The 14,904-nt window shown below is 38.1% G+C and overlaps 1 protein-coding gene and 1 long non-coding RNA gene across 4 annotated transcripts in view; one reads left to right on the top strand and one right to left on the bottom strand.

Annotated features, from left to right (window-relative positions):
* The window catches only part of LOC148223712 (uncharacterized), a 70,753-nt gene that overhangs the window by 12,172 nt on the left and 43,677 nt on the right, over positions 1 to 14,904 (bottom strand). Inside the window, exon 5 of one of the 2 annotated variants that reach the window (XR_015804028.1) lies at positions 14,209 to 14,361. The exons of the other annotated variant lie outside the window; for it this stretch is intronic. This is a non-coding gene — a long non-coding RNA (uncharacterized LOC148223712). Of the gene's footprint in view, positions 1 to 14,208; positions 14,362 to 14,904 lie in introns of those variants that run through there. 2 annotated transcript variants of the gene reach the window in all.
* The window catches only part of LOC106854074 (V-type proton ATPase subunit S1), a 50,528-nt gene that overhangs the window by 18,955 nt on the left and 16,669 nt on the right, over positions 1 to 14,904 (top strand). The gene's annotated exons all lie outside the window — the stretch shown is intronic.

Raw genomic sequence — 14,904 nt, 5'->3', positions numbered from 1 at the left:
TGATAATGGAATCACAGAATCATTAAGATTGGAAAAGACCTCAAAGATCATTGAATCCAACATTTGACTGATCACCATCATGTCAACTAAACCATAGCACTAAGTCCCACATTCAGTAATTCCTTGAGCACTTCCAGGGATGGTGACCTTCCTGGACAGTCTGTTTCAGTGCTTGACAACCCTTTCAGGGAAGAAATTCATCCTGATGTCCTGCCTGAACCTCCCCTGGTGCAGTTTGAGGCCATTTCCTCCTGTCCTGTTGCTAGCTGCCTGGAAGAAGAGGCCAACCCCCACCTGTCTACACCCTCCTTTCAGGCAGCTGGAAAATGATAAGGTCCTGGGTGAACACCCCACTTCCCTCAGCCACTCCTCATGTGATGTGCTCTCTAGACCCTTCACCAGCTCCACTGCCCTTCTCAGGACACACTCCAGCCCCTCTTGTAGTGAGGGGCCCAGAATTAAACAGAAGGGAGCAATCCCAGCTCTGGTCCTGCGATTGCTGATACTGGCTGGGATGGTTTTGGCCTTCTTGGCCACCTGGGCACACCCTGGATCATGTTCAACTGCTGTCAACCATCACTGCCCGGTCCCTTGTACCCACATAGACTCCAAGTGGGTGTCCAAGTGGTACAGTGGGTCACTAGCTGCTTCCTCTTGGATTGCAGGGGTTCTGTTCTGCTTCTAGACCCTGTCTACCAGCTCAGGGGACATGTTGCCCTGAGGATAACCAGTCTTGCTGTCAAAGGCTGAGGCAAAGAAAATACAAGTACCTCAGCCTTTTTCTGGTCCTTGGTTACAATGTTTCCCCCTTCCCCACATCCAAGGGTAGAGAATTTCCATAGCTCTCCTTTTGTTGTTAATTTATTTATAAAAGCACTTTTTATTATCTCTCACAGCAGTTGCTAAGTTGAGTTCTAGCTGAGTTTTCAACTTTTCTAATTTTCTCTCTACATGCCCTAATGACACCCTTGTACTCTCCCTGAATCACCTGCCCCTTCTTGGAAAGGTCATCATCTCCTTTTTATTTTTTTCTCTGATTTCCAGTGAGAGCTTCCTATTCAGCCAGGCCAGTCTTCTTCCTGCATCAGCTCATCTTCTGGCATATGACCTGCTTCTGTGGTTTTAAGTTTTCTTTCTTAAAGTATGTCTAGGTCTCCTGGATTCCTTCATTATTAAGGACTGCCCAAGGTAGAGGTTTTGTTGACTCCCTTCCTCACTTCACCAAGAATAGTAAACTTTATCATTTTGGGGTTGCCCAAGGCAGCCTCCAACCACCACATCTCTCACCAGTCCTTCTCTATTCATAAGCAGCAGGTCTAGCAGGGCACCATCCCTGGTAGGCTTCCTCAGCAGATGTGTCAGGAATTTACCTTCCTCACGCTCTGAGAACTGCCAGGACTGCCTTTTCACTGTGCTGAGTTTCCAGCAGACATCTGGCAAGTTAAAGTCTCCCACAAGAACAAGGGCTAGCGATCATGACACATCAGTCAGTTTATAGAATATTTCACCTCCCTTTCCTTGGTTTAGGCAACATGAAAGACATTTGTATGATTGTCTAGATCTGGCATGAGAAATGCCAAGAGGATCTTGAGAGGCTGGAAGGCTTTCAGGAGGTAGCACAATGAAAAATGCACTGCTATTCTTCTTACAAGAATAAAACCAAGAAACTCTGTGTTCAGTGGGTGTGGAGGGAAATCCCTTTATCTTGTCCAAAAGAAGAGTAAGAGGCCACTTAAATGGATTTCATAAATGTTCTTTAAGCCAGTAGTGGATGAGCCCCTCAAAGGTATTCTGTGTTCATTCAAAAGTAGTTTGGGTTTTTGCATGCATAGGATCTTGAACCTCTGACTAATCCAACAAGGTGACCACAATAGTCCCTTCAGCTCTGGGGCAAAAGCTAATTCTACCAAAGAAAAATTAGAACTTTCTTCAAAAATTCACCCTGTGAAATTAACTTCCGGAGCCTGGATTTTGGAGACCAAATTTAGGAAAAAAACCAATAGCATGAGAAGACAAGCTCACATGGATATTCTGTGTGCTGTGTGTTTTTGTGGCAAAGAAGAGAGTATTAGTCCAGAACTTGTGATCTGCCTTTTTTCCTTTTTCTTTTTTTTTACAAAGATCCAAAATAAAAATAAAATTTACTTTGTTATTTTGCTCTTTGCTGTTTGAAATCAAAGGCACATGGACATTCTTAGCTGAAAACTGCATTTAGAACAATTGGAATGAAAAATATTTTTAATTAATTAGAAATTGGAATTAAGAGAAGGAATTTTTTGATCAATATAAAACATATTTTAGATCTATGCATATTTCAACAGGCTTTCCAAATTAAAGTAACTTAGTATGAGTAGCTGAAGCACTTTTAAATAATTAAAGCAATGTATTTTAAGATGTTCTACATTTTAAAGTACAAGCAATTTAAACTTTTTCCAATTGTTTAAATTTAATACTTTATAAAACCATTTGAAGCATTTTTTGGCCCGTCACAATAACTTTATTTCAGTTCATTTAAGGTTATCAGCTTCTGTACAGAGCTAGAAAAGCCAAAGCAGAATGTACCTTTGAGGGTTCATCACTCTGTGTATTTGCATATAACCTCTCCTTGATATGTATTGCTTATCTTTGGCTGTGCTTGAACTGCAGAAGGTATGAACTGTTTCATAACCATAGCTGAAAATACTAACTCTCTTTGCTTAAACTATAAAGACTATATGGCATGATCTACAAGTTAAAGGATCACTCCTCAATGACAGCCAAGAGCAATATATATAAGAAGTAAAAGGCTTTAATCATGTTGAGAATGATTTTCAAATGCACTGTGTAAACTATATAGCTATCATTCACTATGGAAGATATTTGCATCCACTAGTGGCCTTATTCTCTATGACAAAGGAAATTGCCTTTAGGTATTACACTTTTTTTTAAAAAAAAGATAATCTTCTAGTTAAGTAAATTAATTTAGCACAATAAAGCTCCCAAAAAATGGTGGTTTTGAGATGCTTCTTTTCTGAAAGCTCTACCTCCTTGCTCTTGGGCTGTTTATGGCTTAAAAACATTGCTATGTTATATTTGTTTGTTCTTCCATTGCCTCAAGCAGAGAAAAAATAGATGTGAGAAATGCATATATTAGAAAAGGTTCCAGACTGGTATTGGCTTCACAGAAAGTGAATTAATGAGCAAACTCATCTATGATTGAGTGTCTTTTCTGATTTGATGAGCAAGAGCTATTTAATTTAGTCAGTGCAGACACAGATGCCTTTAGGCTATTATAATTCATTACCTCAGTGCACGATGGAGATCTGTTTAGACTGGTTCTTGTTCTGTTCCAGTTTCAGCATGATTGGAGGGCTAGAGCACCTCTTCTATGAGGAAAGGCTAAAGGAATTAGGATTGTTCAGCCTGGGGAAGAGAAAGCTTCAAGGTGAACTAATTGCTGTCCTTCATTGCCTGAAGGGAACCTGCAGGAAAGCTGGAGAGAGGCTGTTTTACAAGAGCACATAGTAATGGGAAAAAGGGGAATGGTTTTAAACTGAGAGTCAATTTAGTTTCGATATTAGGAGGAAATTCTTTACTGTGTGTGTGGTGAGGCCCTGAAACAGGCCAATGCCCCGTCCCTGGAAATATTCAAGGCCAGGCTGGATGAGACCCTTAGCGACCTGCTCTACTGGAAGATGTCTCTGCCCATGGCAAGGGGCTTGGAACTAGATGATCTTTAATGTGCCTTTTAGTTCAAGGCATTCTATGATTCCATGATTTGAAGCTGGAAGACGGAATTAGGACTCTGAAAAAGACACTGCTTAGTGACCTACTTGAAATGGTTTCACTAACCAGTTGATGATTCCTACCACCATCTCATAAAGGAGCTGCTTTCCTCCAACAAGGCAACTACTGAGTCTTGTGGCTCATGTTTTGAAATGCTTTGCCTTGTAGATCTGGCTGAGTTGGGGTGAGTTGGGATCTTTCTGGTTAAGAGAGTAATTTGTATAATCTAATTCTGGGCAAGTGAAGTCTATATGTCTGTATCTGAAGTCATCAACCAGAGTTCTCTTTACAATCAAGGGTTTTTTAGGATATGATTCTTCTGACTGTTTTGTAGGAGACCACTGCAGGATGAGATGAAACTCATCCTTAAAGGCAGTCATCAAGCTTAAGTTAGATCTTGACATGTACAGATAGTTGGACAACCCTCTAAACATTTCTGATCTTTTTTTTCCATTAAAAACCAGAAACTTATCTCAAGATATGAGGAGCGTCTGGCCAAGGCTTTCCTTCCCTTTGAAAATCATTTGATAGCCTATTTTTCTTCATGAGCACCAAACCCCTCTGCAGTCCTTGTTCTTCTCTTTCATCAGCAGTTCTCATGAATATATGGATTTCTGTGTTCTTCAGGAGTTTGACCATGGTCACCCTCTACTTTGCTTTTTTCTGGTTAGTTTTTTGGCTTATAGATGTAATGCATAATTTTACCTTGCTGTTGTAATTGGAGAGGTTAAAAAGGCTGCAATGATTTAAAGACAGATATGCTTCGAATCATAAATCTCGTCAAGTTCCCCATCCTTCCGATCATCATAGGTGTCCTTGTAACATTTTTACTAGTTTTCTTCTGAAACTGCAAGACAGTTTTATAGTTGTTATCTTTTCTCAGTGAGATTGAATACTGAGGGACCACATATTGCTAAAAGGAGATTTATGGCTACATTCCAGCTGATACTCATTTTGACGACTCCACTTTTTACAGATGAATTGTGAAATGCTGCTTAAATTTTCTGTACTGCCTCCACTTTTTCAGAGAGCTTGTTACCATCAGCTTTGGACTCCTTCATTCTACAAGCTGTCTGCTCTAGTTGGTGTTTCTGTGTGTTGAGTCTTTTCTACCACTCCAAGCCAAGCAGTATGAGTTATAGGAACTTTTTACACCCAGAAGTAACATTGGAATCTGTCATACAAGTGATTACTTTTGACACTTAAAAAGTGTCTCTTGGAGATATCTTCAGGTGCTATTGTTGTGCACCCGAGCTAAAAGGAGTATGAAAAGTTTTTATGTGCTTTGACAAGTGTTTGTGGTTATATTTTCTTTGTTTCTGCCTTCATAAATACATCATATTTTGCTCTGCTGCTGCATCATTCACTTACATCCAGGTCCCCTCTGTTTGATGACTATTGAATTTACTCCAAGGAGACTAAATGCTGCAACAACCACTCCACTGATTTCACAGCTTCTGGATAATGGAATACTCTTGACTATTTACTATACTCAAACATTACATAACGTGAGCTTTCCCACGAATAAACATTAGAAAAATGCTTATAATGCCATTTCAAGTGCTGCAGTGTAGATTAAATATCCTCACACATCCTTGAATACAGGAATTGCCTTATTCATTTAGTCTTCTATTTTTACATTTGAAGGAGCAGCTGCAGTTTGATACAGTATAATAAAGCATTGGTGTTTCCAGCCTAAAAGAAGAAAAGAAAAGGAATTCTTTATCCTTTGGTCCTCTCCTCTCCCCACTAAATGAATGCCATTATAATAAAACGTTCACTTTAACTTGTAGATGAAGAATGTACATTTGATTATTTCCTAGCAAACTCAGTTTTGAGAATTTTTTTCTGACACAGGTTTTTTTTAATGACTACAAAAGAGGCAGGTTGAAGCAAGTTGAAGCCAGTTAGTTGTCATTCTAGACAAACATTTAGCCAAATTAGTTTCAAAATTGAGTGATGAAAATGTGAGAGATTCTTGTTAGCAATTCTTTGATTCATTCCATGTGTCAGTGCAGAATTAAGAGAAATAACTAGTGTTTTACTTTTAACTCTAGACTTTGCACCAGAGTGAGTTGATTCACATGCTTTAAACATTTTTCAACTTTAGCTTACATTTTATGATATATTTATATACACATATGTTTATACATATAGCACTTCACTACTAAATGAAGAGCAGCATGGAACTAAGCTATTATTTTTATCTGATCAGAACAGTTTTGTTACTTTTAGATGCTAAGTTTTTAAGGCATAGATGAAACCTGTACAGATGTTCCATATAGATCAAATAAAAAAAAAATATTTATTTTGCTTTTAAAACTGAGGACCAAGAAAACTGGGGTGGAGAAGATATGGTGTAGAAGACACAGGTAAGGATGAATTGTGTCTTTGGACTAAAATTTACCAGAAATTGGTAAAATGCAGGGATAAAAATTGCAATCAGTATTCTAAAACATACAGTCATATATAAGCAGAAGTTATAAACATAATAATGCAGAATGAAATTAAGGTATAAGGGTAAAATAAGATAGATTAAATAGAATGTGTAACTGTAAACAAGCATATTTATATGACATGTTGGTAGGCATACTAAACACTTTCTGGAAGGAAGATGCCTAGGTATAAAAAATATTGGAGTGACAGATTAGAGCTGTAAAAGACTGATGTTGGGTCTTGAAGGAATTTTGGATTCCCAAGACAAAGATAAATACTCTGAGAATCCTGGGGACCTATTCTAAGAAAAGTCTTTGAAGACTGAGGCTGAATGCAGTATCCAAGTGGTATGTCTTTAACATAAGGATTAAAATAATCTGTCCATCTGTGATTTGATAAATTGCCCAATAATTTCCACTAATTATGTTGACTGACACTGCTTATATCTGGAATACGAACTACTTCAACACAACATATTAAAAAATCAAAGTATATGTCAAAAAAGCATTTTTCCCCTTACCCTCTTCCCCACATAGAAGCATCCCAAACTGTGTCATAATTGAGTGAAAGGAGTGAGGCTATTAAGATTAATAGTCATGCTTCAAAAAGCATTAGCTATTAAGTGTGATATAGAAAATTAAAAGGAATATAAATTCTTGCAAATTTAGTTCAGTATCATATGGCAGACCTAAAGATATTCAGAGGAATAATGTGCACAAGACCCAAAAACTATTCATAAAAACACATCAGATAGGAATTCTTTCAAACAGTACTGGATGTAATAAAGAAGAGGAATGCAGAAAAATGAGTGACAATGCAAAGCCAAATGGCCTGTGTTGATCATTGCTGTGGTAGCACATAAGTTCTCACTTCACTTCTTTTTCAATAGTCATTGAGCCTCAAAACACTTTGCTTCTATGCCATTAGCAAGAGAAGAGATTTCAGAATAAATCAATAAAATTGTGTCATATCATCAAGGGTATATATTATTCACCTAAGTTTAAACTAAAATAAGAAACTGCCAAACTGTCATCATGATTTCTAATTTACAACTTTTTGACTTAAGATTTTTATAATATATATGAAAATTAAAAAATAGCTTAGCCTTCATCGCCGAGGAGCAGGATATTTCAAGTGTGACATGGGGCTTGAAAAGAGGCTCCATATGTCTGGAGAAATACTTCCAGGAAACCTACCTTCCATACAGGCAAAAATGGTTGAAACTGTAGTCATAAATATGTGAATCTTTGAAGAAAATACAAGTGGGTTCAGTGTTCTCTAAGATGCATAGGATGTGCAAGTAAAAGTGACTGTGTTGCTAAAGTAAAAAGGGTAAAAAAGTAGAATTATTTGGTAGCAGAAGTAAAATCTTTAAAAATAGGAAACAAAGGATGAAAATAAAAGATTCATGTTCACAGTGGGGAGTATTTGCCAGTGGAACTCTGGGGATTGCTGTTGATGCCTGTGCTGTTCAGCAGAGTCATTAGTATGGAAAGGGGGCTGAAATCCAAAGGTGCCAGTTTGCTGATGTACTGACAAGTTGGCGAAACCACTCACAGCACTGCATTACTGAGTGATAAAAAGACAGATACAATCCAGTCTGAAGAAAAGTAATATGTAGGGAAAACCTTAAATATGCATATTATACAGTAGTGAGTGGCTGCTATTTCTCAGAAGAGGAATTGCAGTACAGATGTGGGTAGATTTCTTGGAACATCCCAGCAGTCAGCAGTAGGATAAATAGCAAGCATTTGGAAAGGAGGAGGACAAAGAAGCTTCAGTTACTAAGCCCTTACTGAGTACAAGTCTGCCAGTGGAACAGTGCATGTGGTTCTGGCCACCCCATCTCCAAAGGATACAGTAAAACTATGTGATTAAAATATTTCAGATAGGAAGTGAGGGAAATTCAAGAGGGAAATAATAATAAAGCTGCCACTTATATGGGCAGGCTGAACAGGAAATACTACTCATTGTCTCTGGAAAATATTCATGACAATCACCGCTTGGACCATATCATGGGAATTCAGGGGCAGCAAAATCCTTTACAGAAAAAAAGTGAACTATTTTTGGATGACAAAAGCAGACAGATTTCAATGATTACATAAACGTGAGTTTATGAAGAAAGATAAGAAAGATGGGTGGAAAGAAGATCCTATTACACGTGTTGATTTGAATGCAACCTTCAGCCCTTAAGGTTTCTAACCCAAAGATTACAGAAATCGAAGAGGGCATCGTAGGACAAGTATTGTTTGTATTTACCCTTTCCTTAATTCAGCTGCCAGTTATTATCAGGAGCTCTGGCTGTGAGCTAGGTGGACCTTTGCCCTCACAGAGTTTAGCTGGTCTCATGTCTTGGCAGTGGAAGCTTGGGATATTGACATAGCATTTCTCTGAGACAGGAGTGTGAAAAGTAATATGTAACTTATTTAACTAAAGGCCGAGTGCCTGAAGAGGCAGCCAACAGAATAAGCAAAGCTCCACTATAAGAAGCTCACAGACTTTCCTCCTCATGCTCACCTATTAGGTTGTTGTAGAACTGCCACCTGTGAAAATGAAAATAATTGCCACATCATAAAAAAAAAGGCTCCTGCATGTAAATCATTGTTCTGCTGGCAACCAGGAAATCCATAAAGAGAAGCAACTGTGTCATCTGAAAATTGAGTCGCTGGCAGCTCAAGCTTGGTGCAGTCTTCCCTACTTTCAGTACACTGAAACAGGCTGTATTCTCAAGATCCTTGTGATTAAGCATCTGCAAATTGCCTCTGGGAGCTCTGAATCCTTTCCGCGCTCATTGCTACTGGTGAGCACAGAGACTTGAGTCTTCTGTGCCTTCTCCTGACACCAAAGCCCATTGGCATGATCTTTTTCACAGGGAGATATACGTTCCCATTTTAGGGAAGCACAGAATTAGAAGTGGGAAATGATTCCATCTACCCAGAAGATGACTGTGTGGGTGAATCTGCCCCATGAGATACCTGGGGCTGAAAAGCCAGGAGCTGAGAGATGTGGCTGCATGGTTGGGTGGCCTCTGCATGTGGTCAGAGCAAACCTTAGCCTAAGTATCTACCTGGAGTACTACTTGTCTTCTTTCCTCCATAGGAAATTAAACTAAAGCTTGTAAAAGAACAAGCTGGTGCAATCACAGGGATGCCCTGTGCACTGAAAACACCACTTGTATCCTGTATCATTTGTTCTGTACTGCAGCCTCCGTTGTCTAAGCTAGAGAAATAGCTGTTAGAGGAACACACTTTTACTAACACGGGACATAAAACGTTGCTCTTAATAGTAAAATGCAGATCGCATCTCCTGGGAAGTGTGAGATCTGATGGTAGAATAACAAAGCCCTAAGTTTTAGTGCATCTAGTTTGTAATACAGTGAGGAGTAGTTAGAAGAAACCTGGATTATTTAATTTTAGTTTCAAGTGAAATTTCATATTCTTTCTTTTTGCTTTATAAAAAATTCTGAAAGAAAATATTTTCTTTCTATAGTGCCACAGAAAGTTTTGATTTTGGAACTTCAGTGTTTTGTGGCAGGAAGACATTTTGTTTTGCTGTTCCCAGATCTGATAAATTTATGCATGTAGCAGCTGTGTTTTTCTCTAGTTTTTAACTCTTAGCCTGAATGTGATTCCCTGAAGTATTAGACTATTCAAAGACATCAACTAATGACTTCCTGCCATTTGAAAAAGTAAAGAAGGGCCATCATTATTCATACATAATCATTGTGCATACAAAACCATAGAATCATTAAGGTTGGAAAAGACCTCTAAGACCACTGAGTCCAACTGTCAAACTATGCAGCCATTTAATCTCCTAAGTGCAGCATGCATGCCTCTAAAGTTAGGGTAAAGTATGATAATTGTTTAACAGAATTTTCAAACATTTTTGTGATTTTAGCAGAGGAATATATCTTTCCTTTAGGGATGGATATTAAAATGTTCTCTCTAAAAGTTACTTTTATTAAATCCTAAAGGCTTTTCCATAAAAATCTGTGAACCTGGAATTTCACGCAATTCTCTTTTCAAAGTTTGTACATTAGACTGCTAAGCATACAAACCTAAGAAGTAGCCAGGGTTGTAATAAAAGGTTAACAGAATGCTAATGCAGTGTTTTGGTGTTGAAACACAGAGCTTATTTCTTTCTGAGGACTGTATTACCCATTCCTGCTAGCTGACAACTTTAAATTGGAAAGGATTTCAGTCAATTAATACATTATATCTTTATTTTTAAAAAGCTGTCTAAGTAGAAAATCGACTGATTAAAGAAAGCTGTGGTATTAATATCCTTTTAGAAAACAGTCCTTTATGGTCAGACTCCTGTACAGTCACCTGTGCTAGCAGCATTAAAGTACAGAAGAGCTAGAGGCAGTGGTGGGAGAGCTCTGGGACTTGCCAGTGCCCCCTTGGACTGTTAGCTGGGAATGCTGGCAGAGAAGAGGCAAATTTGCCCTGCACAAGGTTGACAAGTTATTGTTTCTTCTGAGATCCCACCTGGTATCGTAGCACTGTTCTGACCCATGCAGGCCTACCAACTCCCTCCAGCCTCACACGGGACTCTTTGTTATTGAGTTGCTGCATTATATATGTCCTTAGTGTCACCGTTAGGCCAGAAAAAAAGGCAAGAAACTAATCCCTTTCCTGACAAAATGCCATAGATATCTTTTTAATTTGTTGATGGAAGCATTACTTTGAAAGTTGTACATAAAGTGATGCCTGACATCAAATTTGATATTACATGGAATATTTTGTTCTCATTCTGTCCTTTCTGTTTTATGAAAACCTCAATGTTTACAATTTTATTGAAAAACTGCAACTATTATTCTGTGATTTGATTTCTAATTTAGACTGAGTAATTGAGTGATTTCCTAGATTGCTATTTAATGAATCAGAAGTATATTCTGCTTTTTAGTGCACTACAGTATGAAAGTTAAACCTCAGTTATTTTAACAGCTAGATATCTCTTCTTCTGGGGCTTTCAGCCAAATCACTTGCAAAATTCTGCAAAAGAACAGGAAGGGTGTCTTGCCTTATGTTGAGCAGTACTATTGGAAGGTGAATGTTGGAATCTTCTGTGCCTTCTCGCTGTTAAAAACTCCTTCCTTCTCCCCAATGTATGATTTCCTTATGACCCTAAAAATATTCCTTGCTCCTGATCCTCAGTTCTAAGAATCTGAACTTCCAGTAGGAGTAACTGACTGTGGTTGAACCAAATCCCCAGCCAGGCTTGCCATTACCTGGCATTGAATTTTGCATATGGTGTAAGAACAGCAATAGACGTCAAACTGCTAAAGCAATCCCACAAGAATGCTGGTGTTTATTTTCTAATAAGCCTCACCTTATAAATTTCCATTTTCCAAGGTTTCATATTGAAACATCCTGACAAGGATCCATAACTAGCAGACACAGAGGTAGCAGTTCCACCTAACTGCTGGGAAAGATTGCATGCTTTGGTCTCATTTTGGTTTATTTGATCAGCTAGAGACTGGTAGGAGATAAAGGAAATTATGAAATTGTGGCTGATAACATTGGCTGAGGTGTGTTAACTGGAAGATTTAACTAGGCTTTGGTGGAAACACATCAGTTTTGAGGAAAACTTGGAAGAGGAAGAAAGGTTTGTCAAGAGAAACAAAAGCAGGGAAATCTTAAAAAGCATGGATATTATTTCTAAGATTAGCTTTATCTAGACTTTCTGTTATATATATACCACTTCTAGCTTACATACTCTACTGTCAGAAAAGTTATATGGATATTAAGTGCAAGAAAGCAGAGTAGAAACTAAAAACCTTTTTATAGATTTTCTGTGGAAAAAATGCTTGTTTTAACTTCCCTGTCAAAAGATCCAATTTGCTAGATTTATTTGCCAGTTTTGCAGATTAGTCCTCCAAAGTCCTGCAGGATCCAAATATTAAGTAGAGAAAGGGAAAAATTTAAGGGTCTTCAGATTTTTAATTTTCCTGTGACTAGCCTACATCTGGGACAAACAGTGCTGGCAATTCTCCCAGCACTATGACTAACACCCTTTGGCTCCTGTCTGCATTTTTCAATTAAGTAACCCACCAGACCCTTGTGTAACCTCTGTCCAACTCTCACTGCATATCTATTCCATTTTATTGCAGCAGACACTCCTCCATCCTTTTCCACATCTCCCATAGCAACTTGAATTTTACATATGGATATAAGAAAGGGAGGAAAACAACCAGTTGGAAGTGGGTATTCCCCTAGCAGTCTAAAAATTATGCAAAATCTGTAGCTTCTTTTATCTCTATGGCAGAATTGCCTGAAACAGGGCCCAAAATCTAATGCTCAGCCTGGGGACATTGGCATCAGCAAATATTTCCTGAATTATGCATCTTGTAGATTGCTTTCAGGATTCATTTTGTTTTACAAGGCAAGTTCTTAATGTATTTTTTTTTCTTTTTTGTATATTGCTTGCAAAATCTGATTTACTAAAAAGTGTAAGTTCTAACACTTTTGAAGATGACCAATACATTGTTTTCATTAAAATAATTGTGTTTGGGTTATTTGTCCTAACTGAAATTTAAGGTGGCAAATTAAGTGTAGTAGCTCCTTCCAACCTCTATTTCAGCTTACATGTATTCTGTTTTACTTTCTAAAATCAGGATATCCTTATAGATAAATTCCTGCTCTTTCTTTGGTTAGATGAAAAAGTTTGGTATAAAAATCCATTGAAAGTTGTAGCAAGAAAATAACAGGAAATATACATTTATTCAGAAAATGGAGACCGTATTTACAGATGTTCTTGTATGTGCCATCCATTGTCTTATTTTAAAACCCTTCAAGTGGAATTGTTTTCACAAATGCTGCATCACAGCACCTTGCTCTGCTCTGGATTCTGTTGCTTGCATGATCCCTGCTAACTCTCTTGTCTCTGCAAAGTGTCAGTGGTACAGAGTAGTTCCATTCCTGTAAATGACAGTCAAGAGATCTTTTATCCATCCCAATGCTGCTAAAGGACAGACCTGTGAAGAAACAATCCTAGCCATGAATGTGACCTACACTGCAGATTGTGTTTATGCAGGCCACTGAACTGAGCAGTGCAGTAAATCCTGTGGTTTTATTGCCTCTTCTAACAGAAGATAGTGCTTGCTCACAACTTGGGTAATCTCCACAAGTCACAGCAGTTCTATCAGTTATAAAGGAGAACATTGTGTTTTACAGTGAGATCACTATCTCTTACTGTAAGACATGCATTTTGACTTTAACATTCATGTCCAGCCTTGTTTTTGTGAAAAACCCTGAGTGATGCAGAACACCAGCTACGACCTGAGTGTCACAGTTGACAAGCCATTTGGCTTGCTGGTGGAAGTGTGCATGGTTCAACAGGGAAGCCATCAGATACTAATGTGAGACAGTAAGGTTGGTCACATGTCCTGCAAGGCACTAAAATTATAGTAATCATTGTTAATAAATGAATGCACATTTCTGTGCATTCTTTTTTACCTGCTTCATCAGAGTAATAACAGAGATGGGAAATAGAGCTCTGTCAACGATTCTTCTGCGAAAAATATCAATATGCTATTGAAATTTATTCTGATGTTTTGTTTCGGCTTACAGTTGCTCTACAAATACATAAAATAGGGGCAGAAAGGACCCTAAAGATCATCCAGTTCTGATCCCCATGCCATGAGAATAGACACCCTCAAGTAGACCAGGTTGCTCTGAGCCCTGTCCAACCTGGCCTAAAACACGTCTAAGTCTGAGGCAGCCACAAGTCAGCCTAGAGTGGAATTAAAAAACAGAATCCCAAAACGTTAGAAATCATAGAAATGTAAACAGTTAAAACTTTCAAAAATAGAGATACTTGGTAACACTGCTTAATGTTCTAGATTTTGACAGCTTAAAACACTGTTATGCTACAGTCTTTCACTGACAGGTGAATGAAATAAGTCCAATCAAATGTATTTCTGTTTGCTGCATGTGTGATTTTGTAAACATGACACCACAAACATTTTTTACAGTTATACTAAATTCCAATACTTGCCTTTCAAATTGTTGACTTTTAGCAGAGAGATTGCCTGCATCACAGATTCATGATACACTGTCCTTCAGGAAAATAGATGTATTAGCAGGGGTGGTGGTGATGCTATCCGTAGTGAGACCATGATGCCACATCAAATAGAAAACGTGGAGGAAGACTGATCTGTTTGTGTGGGAATAAAGATAAAAATTATAATTTCAGAAAAAGCATTTGAAATGTGCTGATACTTGGCTGGGATGTGGATGCTGAGTGGCTTCTGATATGCCACAACAAAACCCCAGAAAGAAGCATGATATTCCATTCTGCAGTAGCCCTCCACTGAGCACATGGCAGACCCCTAGTGTCATTTTTTAAAGGATATCTTGCGAAAAAAAAAAGATTTTGATGGTCCCTGTTAAAGCAAATTGAGAAAATGCAATTATATAGTTCCTTTGGTGTCCTGTGAAAAGAATTACAGTTGGTACATGATATGTAGATGCAGTTCCATCTACCAAACCCAAAATCCAGTTCAGATAAAAGGTACTTGTCCTTGTGGTGTTATTGTAGGAGTTGCAGCACCTGCCCTCCCTTCCTTGGACCTTGCACTTCATGATTGAGGCCATCATATGTGATCCAAAAAGATTCTTTGTCCTCATTTTTACAATATGTTTTGAACTACATGCATTCCATAAATATTTTCATGTTCTTTTCTTCATTTGTACCATA

This window comes from Sturnus vulgaris, chromosome 5, assembly GCF_052056855.1.
Source record: "Sturnus vulgaris isolate bStuVul1 chromosome 5, bStuVul1.hap1, whole genome shotgun sequence".
NCBI classification, from domain to species: domain Eukaryota; kingdom Metazoa; phylum Chordata; class Aves; order Passeriformes; family Sturnidae; genus Sturnus; species Sturnus vulgaris.
The sequence above is the reverse complement of the archived record's forward strand: the minus strand, read 5'-3'. Positions and strand labels throughout refer to the sequence as shown.